We start from the raw sequence: 14,161 nt of genomic DNA on the forward strand, positions 1-14,161 counted from the left end.
AAAGATACTGGGAGAGAGATGAAGATGGAATACTTGACAACAATGTAAACACGCTTGAGGACCTGATTCGCTGGGCTGCCTTCCTAGGGTAGGTCTGAGTACTTTTAAGTGTAGAAGAGGACCTGGGATCTGAAAATGCTAATTTGTTCTGAATTTGAAATACTCTTTTTTGTTTGTTTCGTGAATCAAGCTTTAAGTACTGATCATACCAATTCAACAGGTTACCTCTTTGTGTGTGTTTTTCCTGGTCTGAGGGTAATAATGACAGGAGTTTGAATTTTCCCTGAGGGAATTTTGGGGTGATTTGAATACATTTGTATGGTGCACGGGTGTGAAATGAAAGCAAGTTAAACACCATGTCTAATTGTTATAGTCAAGAAAAATAAGGACGACCTTATGGAATTACTATTTCTCTATTTGTATAGTTTAATTATGAAAGGTTTGAATTTGCTTTTTAATTCCCAACTTACAGCCTGCCACTGAAGCTTGATGGTTTGGGTTAAGATTAGAAAAGGTTTCCAGTCCTGTCCCAGCCACTGCCTAGCTCAGAAGTAAATCATGGGCAGGTTACTGAAGGTAATAACCAGGGTTCTTTGAGCCCTGGTGTCCTCATCTTTAAAGAGAGGGAAAACGCATCCTGTTTGTGGTTCAATGAGATAACATGTATAGAGGATCTGCTGCAGTGCCTTTAGATAGTAGGCATCAACTCAAAGATAACTTTTTTGGGATATTTTAAATGAATGTCCTGCATCTTAGCAGTGGATGGAGCTTTAGAGGTCACTAGGGGTATTTAATAAATAAATAATTGGAAAGTAACATTTAACTTAATAAGTACTTAGTACACACTGTTTATAGGACACTGCTCAGTGACATAAGAGATAGTGATGAATAAGAGACGTGGTCACTGCTCTCAAGCAGTTTTATAACTTACTACATTAATTTCCAGGGCAAATGGTTAAAATAAATCTGTTTCTTAGTCCCTGCTCCTTCTGTTTCCAGCACCTTAATCTAGTTTTCATGGTTGTATGTAACCGAGCTTCCACCTACATAATCATCTATATATCCCATTGCCCTTTGAACCCGCATTTCCATTGGGTTTTTAATGTCAAACCCTTTCCCAGTACCTGCACCACCCAGTTCAGACACAGGCTCCTTCTTGCTTTTACACTTTTGCTTGTATTGTTTCTTCTACCTTTCTGCACGTCCTCATGATTAAAGGCCAACTCAGCATCCAGCTCATACCTGAATCATACCCTGACTACTCTAACTTGGAGTTTCCATAGGTGACACTACGAACAGTTTGGACCAGGTGAATGTCTTTGTCGCGGGTATCTGTCCTCTGCAATGTAGGGTGTTTAGTAGCATCCCTGACCTCCTCTCCCCACCCAACCCGCAGCTATGATTTAAAACATCTCCAGACACAGCTAAGTGTCCCCTGACGGCACAAAGAAGTTTCCAGTTGAGAAACGTTGTTCTATCCCACTGTTGTTGCCAACCTTTTCAGACCTCCTGCAATACTTTTTGTCTTTACTAAATTATTTCATATTCAAGGTAGTCATATCTTGCGTTATGCTCCTTAACTCTTACTTGTTGCTACAGAGGAGATGCGTAATAAAAATTTGTTGAATTGAGAATGTGTCAGTTAAACCTGCTAGGGTAAGCTTGTTGAGTATAGGAGCATTGTTTTGCTCCAGAAAAGCTTACTTTTTTGCTTGTTTTATTTTGGCTGCTCTGGCTGGTGACTGGCGGAGTCTTAGTTCCCTGTCAAACCTGTGCCTTTGGCAGTAGAAGCAGAATCCTAACCACTGGACCACCAGGGAAGTCCCAGAAAATTTTACCTTTTAAAAGCTAGGTTTTAGTGTTTGGATCAGTTCTTTTGCATGATCCATGTATCAAAATATCATGAAAGGATATCTAAGAAGACTTGCCAGAGACTCTCAGTAAATCATCCTCGGACAGAGTCCAGTAGACTCCCATTTAAAATTTTTTTACTAGGATGGCATACAGAATATAGTATGTATAATACATTTAACTATTTCTTCTCGCTTTATCCATCAGTGAGCATGTCAGTGATACACTCTCACTAACTCACTTGATATATTTATCACTTAACATTAGCATATATTTTTACCACTTCAAAATTAATTGCTGTTAGCTTTATTCATCAATAAACTGGTAAACTGAAACCATAAATCAGAAATTTACTGATTTATACCATGTAACATTTTACATAAAGAAGTAAAACACTGAAGATAACTTTTCCTTTGAAGAAACGCCTCAATATGTTATTAGAACATATGCTCCCTGAGGACAGAGCTTTTTGTTTGGTTTGCTCACTGTATCCCCAACATGTAGACCACTGTCTGGCACTAGTAAACATTCAGTAAACATTTATTGAACACATGAATCTCATTTCAGATGTTTTATTTCTAGCTTAGTTGAACTCTTGAATTATAAAGATAACTCATTCCATCAAGCTTTTATTTCAAAGTCCCTGGTGAATTCCATTTTGCCAAATCCATCGGTCAATTCCTATTCCATTTCTTTGTTGATCTCTTAGCATTCCTGTTTTTGATGTACTTTATTCTCTTGGTTTCTAGGACACAAAACTTTTTCTAACTTTCTGCTTAGCTCTTTTTAAGTCTTTTTGGCTTCCCTCTCTCTCTCTTATTTATTTATTTTTTTTTGTGATTTCCAAATGTTCAGTCCTAGAACTTATTTTTTGATATATTTTTTTTTCCCTTTGGAGTCTTAGGAGGCAATTTAGCTTAGTGTTAAGAATTCAGACTCTGAAGCTGCACTGCCTAAGCTCAATTCCCAGGTTAGCTGCTGACCAGCCATTTAATTTTGCTAAGTTGCTTAAATATACTATGCCTTGGTTTCCTTATTGTTAGTATGGGAAATAGAGATAATAACAGTTTTTGGTTTCTTCCCCACATCTGCTCAGTCCTTCATCCTTGCCTATTTCAATAGATGGCATCGCTGATATTTACAGTCACTCATCTCTAATGTCTGCTGCTGCTGCTGCTGCTCAGTTGCTTCAGTCGTGTCCAACTCTGTGCGACCCCATAGACGGCAGCCCACCAGGCTCCCCCGTCCCTGGGATTCTCCAGGCAAGAACACTGGAGTGGGTTGCCATTTCCTTCTCCAATGCATGAAAGTGAAAAGTGACAGTGAAGACGCTCAGTCGTGTCCGCGTCTTGGCGACCCCATGGACTGCAGCCTACCAGGCTCCTCTGTCCATGGGATTTTCCAGGCAAGAGTACTGGAGTGGGGTGCCATTGCCTTCTCCGCTCTAATGGCTAGGAGTCATCATTGATTCTCCTTTTCCTTCACCCTCCACATCTATACTCTAAGCGAATTCTTCTGGTTCTCCTTTAAAAATATATCTAGAATCTCATCACCACTTCTTCAATCATCACTGTTATCTTACTCCAGTCATCCTTCTCTCTTTGATAGACTGGCAGGAGCTATCGGCTTCTTTGCTTCCATTCTTGCCCTTTACAATCAGTTTTCATGTACAAAGATCCGTGTTCTTTTAAAAGTCTGAGATACTGTCATTTACCTGCTCAGAATCTTCCAGGACCTTCCCATGCTACTTATCGGGAAGTGCAAGTTCCTAGTGTGGCTCACAGTTTGATCCTTCCTGTGTTCTGATATTATGATCTCCAGACACTTTCATTCTAAGTTTCTTGGTTCTTAGTACGCCAAGCTCATTCCTGCTGTGGTATCTACGTTGTGCTGTTTTCTTTGTCTAGGACATTCTTACCCCAAGTATTTGAAGATTTGATATTCATCAGTCATTCAAGATTGTTCAAATAAGTTTCTAAGAAAGGCTTCCCCTAATTTCTTTCTGTAAAAAATACCATCTTCACCCTGTGTCCTTGTTTCATTTTGTTTCTTCATTGGACTCAGCTACCTCCCATTGATTGATTGATTGATTGTCTTGTGTGTAGAATATAAACTCCTGGAGGATGAGAAATTTTCAGTTCTGTTCCTAGTACCCTTGTTCCATTTTGTTTCTTCAGTGGACTCAGCTACCTCCCATTGATTGATTGATTGATTGTCTTGTGTGTAGAATATAAACTCCTGGAGGATGAGAAATTTTCAGTTCTGTTCCTAGTACCCTAGGGCCAATGTCTGGTACATAGGAAGCACTCAATATGTATTTATTAAATAATGAGTTGTTGATACTTTGCTCCCTCTCTGGCCTTGCCTGTCTATTTGGTGTTCTGTTACCACCTAAAATAAATCAATGTCAGAAAACTGAGCTTATCTTTCCAGATGGGTTCTTTCTTAATTATGTAGTTTATTTTATCATGTTCTAGTTATCTTGGTTTGAAACCCAAGAGACATCTTTGGAATCATGACCCTGCTTCTGCCGAATCATCATGTCTTAGTTTTTATAATACTGCATTTGCATTCCTAGTCACACTGCTTTGGTCCAGTTCATACCCTACAATCTTGGACATGTTTTGTTAGCCCAGTCAGTATCAAACCACGGAGAGTTTAATTTTCGTAAATGTCAGTATCACAGTCTCCTGCAGTTTAGTGTGAGGGAAAGACCTTGCTTGGGCTTTGGGTTTAAAGTCCAGGTGCAGCATCGGCTCTTAGTAAGTGGGCAGAACGTGGACTTCAAAAACACACAACTTCTCTTTACTGGAGTTGAATATTCAAATTCAGCATGTTCAGAATTACATTCAAACTTTTCTTCTTGAGTATGCTTTTCTTCTATTCTGATGACTGGTGCTTCAGTTTACGTAGTCACATATGTTAAGAACCTGGCTGTCATTCTTAAATTCTGTAATTGTCATTTTCTAGATTCTCCCAGGAAATACATGCTGTCTGCTGTGAGCCAGGTACCCTGAACTTGCCCTCAAGGATTCTGGTGCGGTCGTAGTCTGTGTGCTTCTAATAGCTCTTAGACTTATTCATCGGTCCCTACGTTCATGTCTCCCATCCTTTTTTTCCTCACTGCCGCCACCCAGGCACGTTTCGCTTGCTCTCTGATGAGTGGTCCAGCAGCTCTCTTATCCCTGCTTCCAGTCTGTCCCCAGTTATTTTCCAGGTGACAGTGATATTTCTAAAATGTAGATGTGATCTTATGGCTCCTCTAATTAAAATAGTTGAATGAATCTACAGCTTTCCACAGGAATGTGCACTTTTCAGCATAGCATATATGACCTAACCCTAATCTCTTCAGCCTCTACATTTCTCCTCAAGGCATATTTCCTGGTTGGTTTTACACCATGGCTTTTTCATTTGTGGATTCTCTGACCTGACGTACTTTTCTCATCATTAATCCCTATTAAAGGCTCTTTTGAGGAGATGATGCACGTAAAGCAGTCACCCCAGTACCTGCAAGGGATACATTTCAGATCCTCTTATAATCAAGTTAGACAACAATTTGGAGGAGACTACTCAGCTTCTGTCTTTCAAATGTAATTAACTATATAAAGATCGCTGGGCTAGTAAATGGCTGAACCAGAATTCAAGTGCAAGTTGTCTAACTCAATCTGTACTCACACTAAATAATTGGTAATTGTTAGTGGAATATAAGCACCCTCTGTAGGGCTTTCCAGGTGGCGCTAGTTGTGAAGAACCCACCTGCCAATGCAGGAGACAGAAGAGACGCAAGTACTATCCATAGGTTGGGAAGATCCCCTGGAGCCTTCTAGGGATGGCAGCCCACTCCAGTATTCTTGCCTGGAGAATCCCATGAACAGAAGAGCCTGGTGGTCTACTGTCCGTAAGGTCGCAAAGAGTTGGACAGGACTGAAGCAACTTAGAACTTAGCATGCATGCACTCAGATTCTAAGAGGTGGAATCAGTTATTGTAAAACATACTGGGGAGGAAAATGTGAAAATCCAGAATACAGATCTGTTAAGGGTCTGCTGTCCACTGGGTTAAGAGATTTTCTACTCAATGTTTCTTCTGTTCCTGTTTTACTTCTCCTGTAGGTTATTCTTTCTGATGCATCTAGGTTTTCCTTTCTATCTTGGGCTCTTTTCTGAGACACTTTCATGTTTTCCTTTGACACCTGCTTCCCTGTCTGGTCTGGTTTAGAAGAGCTTCAGATTGCTCTGCCAATAGGATTTCCAGTGCTCAGGATGGACAGGAATGTTAGGTAAAGCATTTCTGTAAAACTGAGTCTGATAATCTCCAAAAGCGATGATTTCTTTAGGACTTGTGTTTTCCCTTGGCTGATTTGATGAACTCTTACATCTCGAGACTGATTGAATGAGTCTTTTTCCTATAGCCTGAACATGGTACACAGTCATCTTGGCAGCACCTCCCCAAATCTCTGGCAGTCATAAATTTTGAGAAAATCAGAAGTAGCTGCTTATCTGAAACAAGTTCTTTGATCCATTGAGAAGACTACTGAAATTCAGATGAGGCTCAGTGTGTGATTTTTCTGGGTACTGCTAGGCAAATTTCTCAGTCTCCTGTTTTTTAGTATAATGGTAAGGATAATCTGAGGATAAAATGAGATCATTATGAAGCTTTGAATTCTTTGGAAGCAAGTCTGTTATATTTGTCTGTCACTTTTCCCTTTCCCGCGAACCCTGTTTTTTGTCTTAGAAAATGAAGAGTTGTGACGTCACTGTTTACAAATCCATGTTGAGCTGCTGCCGATAGTTTATATTTTTCTGATTTAAAAACTGTTTATTGTTTTACAGCCTAGAAGAACTGAGCTATCGCCCTTGATCTTGAGGCAGCATCAGTAACTAATGGGAACAGCTTTAGTGTTCTGAGATGAGTGACATCTCTGATCTCTCCATTAAGATTGAGTTAGATCCTGATCCTACTTATGCATAATGACTATACCAGACACCCCTGGGTATGCTTAATTCAGATCATCCTTAGTTATGATAATAGACAATTTGTATTTGATCAGACATAAGCTTGTCATTTCTAGTTAACTATTTACTTTTTAGTAAATTAGGTTTTAGTAAGCTTAACTATTATATATTTTTTGCTGTTTTTTAGAAGTTTTTATTGGAGTATAGTTGATTTACAGTGTTGTGTTTCTGTACAGCAAAGTGAATCAGTTATGCATATACATATATATATATACTCTTATTTTTAGATTCTCTTCTCATATAGGCTATTACAGAGCATATTGTATTATTTAAGAAATAAACTGATAGGTTTCGAGATTTAAGTGTATTCTTTTAAAAAATGCACTAAGCTTTTATAAAATCTGCTTGGCTACCAGTCAGTGACAATGATGAATTAATTATTTAAGTGCACTATTAGATCAGAGTGATAGCCTGCTTTCCTTTTCTGAGATGAAGTACAGTCATCCCTCAATATCTGCAAGACTCCCATGGACACAGAGCTGCAGATGTTCAAAGTCCCTCGTAAAATGACATCATGTGTTCATATAACGTATGCACATCCTCCCATAGACTTTTTTTTTTTTTACAAGTTGGAGAAGATGTTTTTACCATCGAAAATTTTGTAAAATATTCTTTACAAATACTGAACACTTACAAATTAATAAGATACTTAGGTTTAGTCACGAAGTTGTGCCCAACTGCTGTGACCCTGTGGACTATGGCCTGCAGGCTTCTCTACCCATGGGAGTCTCCAGGCAAGAATACTGCAGTGGGTTGTCATTTCCTTCTCCAGGGGATCTTCATGACCTGAAATCTAACCTGGTCTCCTGCATTCTAGGCAGATATTTTACCAGCTGAGCTACAAGGGAAGCCCTAAGACACTTATGTAGACGTAGAAAAAGAGAGATGGGCAGAGGCCATGAATATGTATGTTGCAGAAGAAATATACAGGTAGTTGGTATAAACAGTATATTACACTTGACTCACTAATAATTAAACATAGAGAAACTACAATAAAAGTGAAATATTTTTATCGTAAAGTTTAGGCAGTTATTTCTGAAAATTAGCATTTTTTTGGCAGTTACTTGTGATTGATATAAGTATCTGCCTACAAAAAGAAACCTGCAATCTTAAAAGAACACATTTTAAAAAATATGTACAGAAAAATAAAGCATTGGACGGCTTTGCTACTTCCCTGGCACACTGGACGTGGAAACATGAGATCTTTGCTTTTCCTGTCAGTGTTTCCTCCTTTTCCAGTTATTTTGAGAGACTTGTTCAATCAGTCTTATTGAACCACACATGACCAAAGCCCTTCAGGGGTTCTGGAAGGAAAATTCAGACTGGAGGTATTCAGGAGAGTCAAGAAGAAGCACATCTTTCTCTGAGTTCATCCCAAAGGAGATGAATACTCCCATATACTTTCAGTCAGGGGTCCCCAGCCTCTAGGATCTAATGCCTGATAATCTGACGTGGAGCTGATGTATTAATAATGGAAATAAAGTTCACAATAAATGTATTGTGCTTAAATAACCCCAAACCACCCCCAGCCCACCCCTGCCTTCCATGAAATTGGTCCCTGGTACCAAAGAGGTTGGGGACCACTGCTTTAAATCATCTCTAAATTATTTGTAATATCTAGTAAAATGTAAATACTATGTCAATAGTTGTAAATACAGTGTAAGTGCTATGTAATTAGTCACCCATGCACAGCCCATTCAAGTTTTGCTTTTTGGAACCGTTTGGAACTTTTTTTTTCCTGACAGTTTTGACCTGTGGATGCTGAATCTGCAGACTGTCAATGTTAGACTGGAGGATCTTGTTCGGGATGACTCACTCAGTCTTCTTGGGTGTCAGATGGTTTGGGGGTTTAATGGGGCAAGGTTCTGGGACTCCTCAGAGCAGTTCCCCTTGGATTTACTTTACATGTTGGGTTTCTTTTAAGATTAATTTTTCTTAGAAATGGTTGAATAATAAAGGATTTTACTAATCCTTGTCCATGTTTTCTGGAAAGTGTTAGTCACTCAGTCATGTCTGACTCTTTTGCAACCCCATGGGCTGTAGCCCGTCAGGCTCCTTTGTCCATGGGATTTCCCAGGCTAGAATACTGGAATGGGTTGCCTTTTTCCTTCTCCAAGGGATCTTCCCAAATCAGGGATCGAACCCAGGTCTCCTGCATTGCAGTCAAAGAATCTTTATGATCTGAGCCACCAGGGAAAAGTGAAAGTGAAAGTCGCTCAGTTGTGTCTGACTCTTTGCAACCCCACTGACTATACAGTCCATGGAATTCTCTAGGTCAGAATATTGGAGTGGGTAGCCTTACCCTTCTCCAGGGGATCTTCCCAACCCAGAGATTGAACCTAGATCACCCAGGGAAGGGAACCTTTAAATCCTTGGAATTTCCCAAGTGGTAGGAGCATCTTTCATATTTACGGTGGGTTCCTGGGACAATACTTTGGAGTATGCTAGTAAAATCACTCAGTATGGAGGCTGATCCCTCCAAAAAGACTAATCTTGTGATTAGATGGCTGGCACTTTGAGTCAGATGGGATCAACTGGAGCTCCACAAAGGAGGAGGAGGTTTGGAGATGCAGTTCCAGGAGGCAGCTCCTCATTCAGTCAATAATACCTTCTTGATGAAACCCCAGTAAAAACCATGGACACCCAGCCTCCACTGAGCTTCCTGGTTGGTGATCCACATGACGTGCCAGGAGGATGAGGAGTCCTGAGGGTGCAGAAACTTTGCCTTTGATATCCTCCCAGACCCAGCCCTGTGCATATCTCTTCTTTGGCTGGTTGACATTTGTATGTTTCATAATAAAACTGTAATTATAGGTGATTTTCTTCATTCTGTAAGTGGTTATAGTGAATCAGTGAACCCAAGGGGATAGTGGAAACCCCTGAATCTGTAGCCAGTTGGTCAGAATGCATGTGGCCGGGAAACCCAGAGCTTGCTTTTGAGTCTGAAGTGAGGGGAGACTTGAGTCCTGTACCTTCAACCTGTGAAGTGTGTGCTGACTCCAGGTAGCTAGCATTAGATTTAACTTGTAGAGGGTTTCTGCATTGAAAAGTAAAATTTGAAAAAAAAAACACTGAAATAGATGTTATTAAAGGTCTGTTTCTATGGCCCTTATGGATTCATATTCCAGTTGTATGATCAGGTTTAGCATTTATGAGCATTTAGACTGAAAACATGAATGTTCAAAGAATTACCCAAAGTAGAAATTGTTATTTTTAAGGGATTTACCGTTATGGAAGCTTGAACAGGTCAATTTGACTGTTACCATCTTGGCATTCCCGCCAGTGAGAACACATTAAACAGCATTTCAACATTTGCTTTCAAAGTAACTCATTTACTTTGTTTCCAGATTTATGTTAAGTTTCTCATTATAGTTTCTTCTTTTCCCTCTTCCAAACTATTTTTTACATGTTGACAGCAGATTCATTTTTTGCCCCCCAGAAGTCCAACTCTGATCAGATTGTTTCCTTGCTCAAAATTTTCTTAGCTCTCTGGTGTTTCTTGAATTAATACAGATCCCCTCATGGTTAAAGCTCATTTAAAATAATTTAGTGAGTCTAGAGATTCGGAGAAGGCAATGGCACCCCACTCCAGTACTCTTGCCTGGAAAATCCCATGGACGGAGGAGCCTGGTAGGCTGCAGTCCATGAGGTTGCAAGGAGTCGGACATGACTGAGCGACTTCACTTTCACTTTTCACTGTCATGCATTGGAGAAGGAAATGGCAACCCACTCCAGTGTTCTTGCCTGGAGAATCCCAGGGACGGGGGAGCCTGGTGGGCTCCCGTCTATGGGGTCACACAGAATCGGACACGACTGAAGTGACTTAGCAGCAGCAGCAGAGATTCTTTCACTTGTAGCGGCATCTTGCTTGCTTCATTTTCTTCCTGGTGGACTTTCTCAAGATTCCAATAAAGAGGCAAAAGAGAAAATACTCCAGACACAGATCTTTTCTACTGGTGCAGATGGTGACATGGTACATCAGTTGAGGTGTTTTGGACTTTCTTGGTATGTTGTTGTTACATAGTGACAGGAACTTGAGGTCTTGAAAGACTTCTGTAAGTCTGCAGTAACCTTGATTTAGGTATAGAATAAATGAACAAGGGACTTCTCTGGTGGCTCAGTGGTAAAGACCCCACTTGCCAATGCAGGAGACATGAGTTTGATCCCTGATCAGGAAGATCCCCTGGAGAAGGAAATGGGAACCCACTCCAGTATTCTTGCATGAGAAATCCCATGGATAGAGGAGCCTAGCAGGCTTAAAGTCCACAGGGGTCACAAGAGTTGGACATGACTTAGTGACTTAGTTTCTGTTTGGAGTTCACATGATTTTTTGTGTCAGTTATTTTGACACTCTTTAGTTAGGCACATGTATGTTAAGGATTGTTGTCTTCTCTGAGAATTGACCTCTTTACCAGTATGTAATGCCTCTGTCCATGATGATTTTCCTTGTTCCAAAGTTGGCTTCATCAGACATTAATATAACTAATCCCACTTCTTTGTGATTAGTGTCAGCATGCTGTGTCTTTCTCCATCCTTTTACTTTATATGTGTGTCTTTATATTTAAAGTGAGTTGCCTGTAGTTGACGTTTAATTGTATCTCATTTTTGATCACTCTGACAATCTCTGCCTATATTTAGACCATGAACATTTAAAGTGATTATTGATATTGTTGGATAAACATCTACCATATCTGTTATAATTTTCTAGTTGTAACCCTTGTTCTTTATTTCTGTTTCTGATACTCTTCGACCTGCCTTTGGAGTTTTAATCGAATATTTTATATGATTCCATTTTCTTTTTTTAGCATATTACTTATATATATTTTTTCTACTTTCTGTGACTGCCTAAGAGTTTACAATATATATATGCATTTAAAACTAGTCCAAGTTCACTTTCAAATAACATTGTACCACTTCAGTGATAGTACAGCTCACCTTCTAGTAACAAAATATTCGTGTTCCTAATTTCTCTCTCTTGTTCCTGGTGTCCTTGCTGTGTTTCATTTCATTTATGCATATGCCTGCACACACACACACATTCACGTATGCATGTCTTCTATATCCTCACCGAAGAACTTTTGAAACATTTCTTGCAAGGCCATTCTGGTGGCAACAGATACCCTTGATGTTTCTTTATTTGAGAAAGACTGTGTCTTTTCCTTATGGATAATTCCACAGGATATAATCCTTGACTGGTGCTTCTTTTCTCACAATACTGTTTCATTCCGTTCTCTCCTGGTTGGCATGGTTTCTGAGATGTCAGGTATAATCATTGTTTACTTCTGAATAGGTAAGATGTTTTCTTCTGGCTTCTTTTTTTTTTTTCTAATTAAAAAAACTTTGAATTGGAGAATAATTGCTTGACAATGCCGTCTTAGTTTCTGCCATACAGCAACATGCGGGTATTACCTAAAAGTATCCATGTATCCCCTCTCTCTTGAACCTCCTTCCACCTCGCACCCCCAGTCTCACCCCTCTAAATCATCACAGAGCACGTATCCATGTATCCCCTCCCTCTTGAACCTCCTTCCACCTCGCACCCCCAGTCTCACCCCTCTAAACCATCACAGAGCATGTATCCATGTATCCCCTCCCTCTTGAACCTCCTTCCACCTCGCACCCCCCGCCTCACCCCTCTAAACCATCACGGAGCCCCGGCGCTGAGCCCCCTGTTACTCAGCAGCTGCCCGCTAGCTGTCTTACAGATGGTCGTGTACATGCGGCAGTGCTACCCTCCCTCCCGATTTGTCCCGCCCTCTCCTTCCTCCACTGTATCCAATCCATTCTCTACATCTGTTGGCTTCTTTTTTCCCTTTATTTCTGATTTTCTGCTGTTTGAATATGATATGCCAAGGTGTAGGGGGTTTGTTTCTTTATTTGACATTTATTGTACTTGCTGTTCCTGGAGCTTCCTGGGTCTGTGGTTTGGTGTCTGACATTAATTTGGGGGAGATTCTGAGTCATATTTGGTTCAAATATTTCTTCTTTTTCTTTTCCTCTTCAGAGATTCTTGCTTCAGCTGTGTCCAGACTGATGATAAGCCCATCCAAGGATGTCCATTTATATTATATTATTGTTTGATCTCTAGTATTTCATTTTTAGAATTTCCATCTCTCTGCTTACATTGTCCATCTGTTCTTGCATATTACCTCCTTTTTCCATTTAAAGCTCTTTGCATATTATCATATTCTTTAAAAATTCTGGTCTGATAATTCCAACATCCTTCTCGTGTTGGAGTTTGGTTCTGATACTATTCTGATGCCCTTCCAGTTGTGGTCTTTGCCTCATAGTGCGGCTTGCCAGCAGCTGGATATGATGTACTAGACAAAGGGACACCCGCCTTTAGTGGTGTGATGGTCAGGTGCCGACTGTCCTGTGATTTGGGCTCCGTGAGCCTCGCTCCCCTGTGGTGTGAATTCTCACATGCCTCTCAGTGTCCATCCCCTGCTCATCCCATTGGTGGGATGGGATGACTCCAGTGGTCTGGAGTTGGATATTCCCCTCCTCCCACATGGAAGGCTGCAACAAGCTAGCTTTGGGGTCCCACAGTTGGGTTAATCTCTGGTAAAATACTAGTTGGTTGGGACTGATAAAATGATTTCTCTTGAGGGTAGGATTTTTTTGGAAGAGAATACTCTGGTGTATTTCAGAATGGTCAGTTTCTCTCCCCTTGCTGGAAAAATTTTCTGTGATGTTCACCTTGACAACCTGGAAGAACGGTGGAATTGAAACTCACAGAAGTATGGGAAGTGTTCTAAGCCGCCTCTTCTCTAGTGTTTTAACTCAGACTTGTGCACACTTCGCCTGCAGCAGTTTGATAGTTTCAGTGTAGATTCTCCTACCCTGGTACTGGTTCCTGGTGATGTTTGTGCTCATGAGCTTCTGCTCTATTAAGTTGTGGTTCTGTGTATCTGCCTATCTGTATGTCTAATTTGGGGGCATCAGTTTGCCTTGTGACCTTACTTCTGAGGGCTCTAAGAAGAGTTGTTGATTTTTCAGTTTGTTCGGTGTTTTACTTGTTAGGATGAAGTGAATACTTCCATGCTTACATGCTGGACTGGAAAACTGGAAAAAAAAATCCTTATTTTTGCTGCCTAAGTCTCAACTATACCTGGTGTCTCCCTGTCTAGAAAAAATTTGCTTTACCTACAGAGAGTAAGCCATCACTCATTTTCTCGGAATAGGGAAGTGATTGCTAGAGCCCTTGAGTGAGGAAATAGGGACTGCCTACATTTCAAACAGTATTAACCCATTTTGCTACCTCGGAAGTGCTCTTTTTCTTCATTCTCAATTGCAG

General features: G+C 40.4%; 1 protein-coding gene across 3 annotated transcripts in view; it reads left to right on the forward strand.

Annotated features, from left to right (window-relative positions):
• Positions 1–14,161, forward strand: part of STAM (signal transducing adaptor molecule) — an 84,884-nt gene that overhangs the window by 21,409 nt on the left and 49,314 nt on the right. The gene's annotated exons all lie outside the window — the stretch shown is intronic.

The sequence above is a fragment of the Muntiacus reevesi genome, chromosome 2, assembly GCF_963930625.1.
Source record: "Muntiacus reevesi chromosome 2, mMunRee1.1, whole genome shotgun sequence".
In the NCBI taxonomy this organism is placed as follows: Eukaryota; Metazoa; Chordata; class Mammalia; order Artiodactyla; family Cervidae; genus Muntiacus; species Muntiacus reevesi.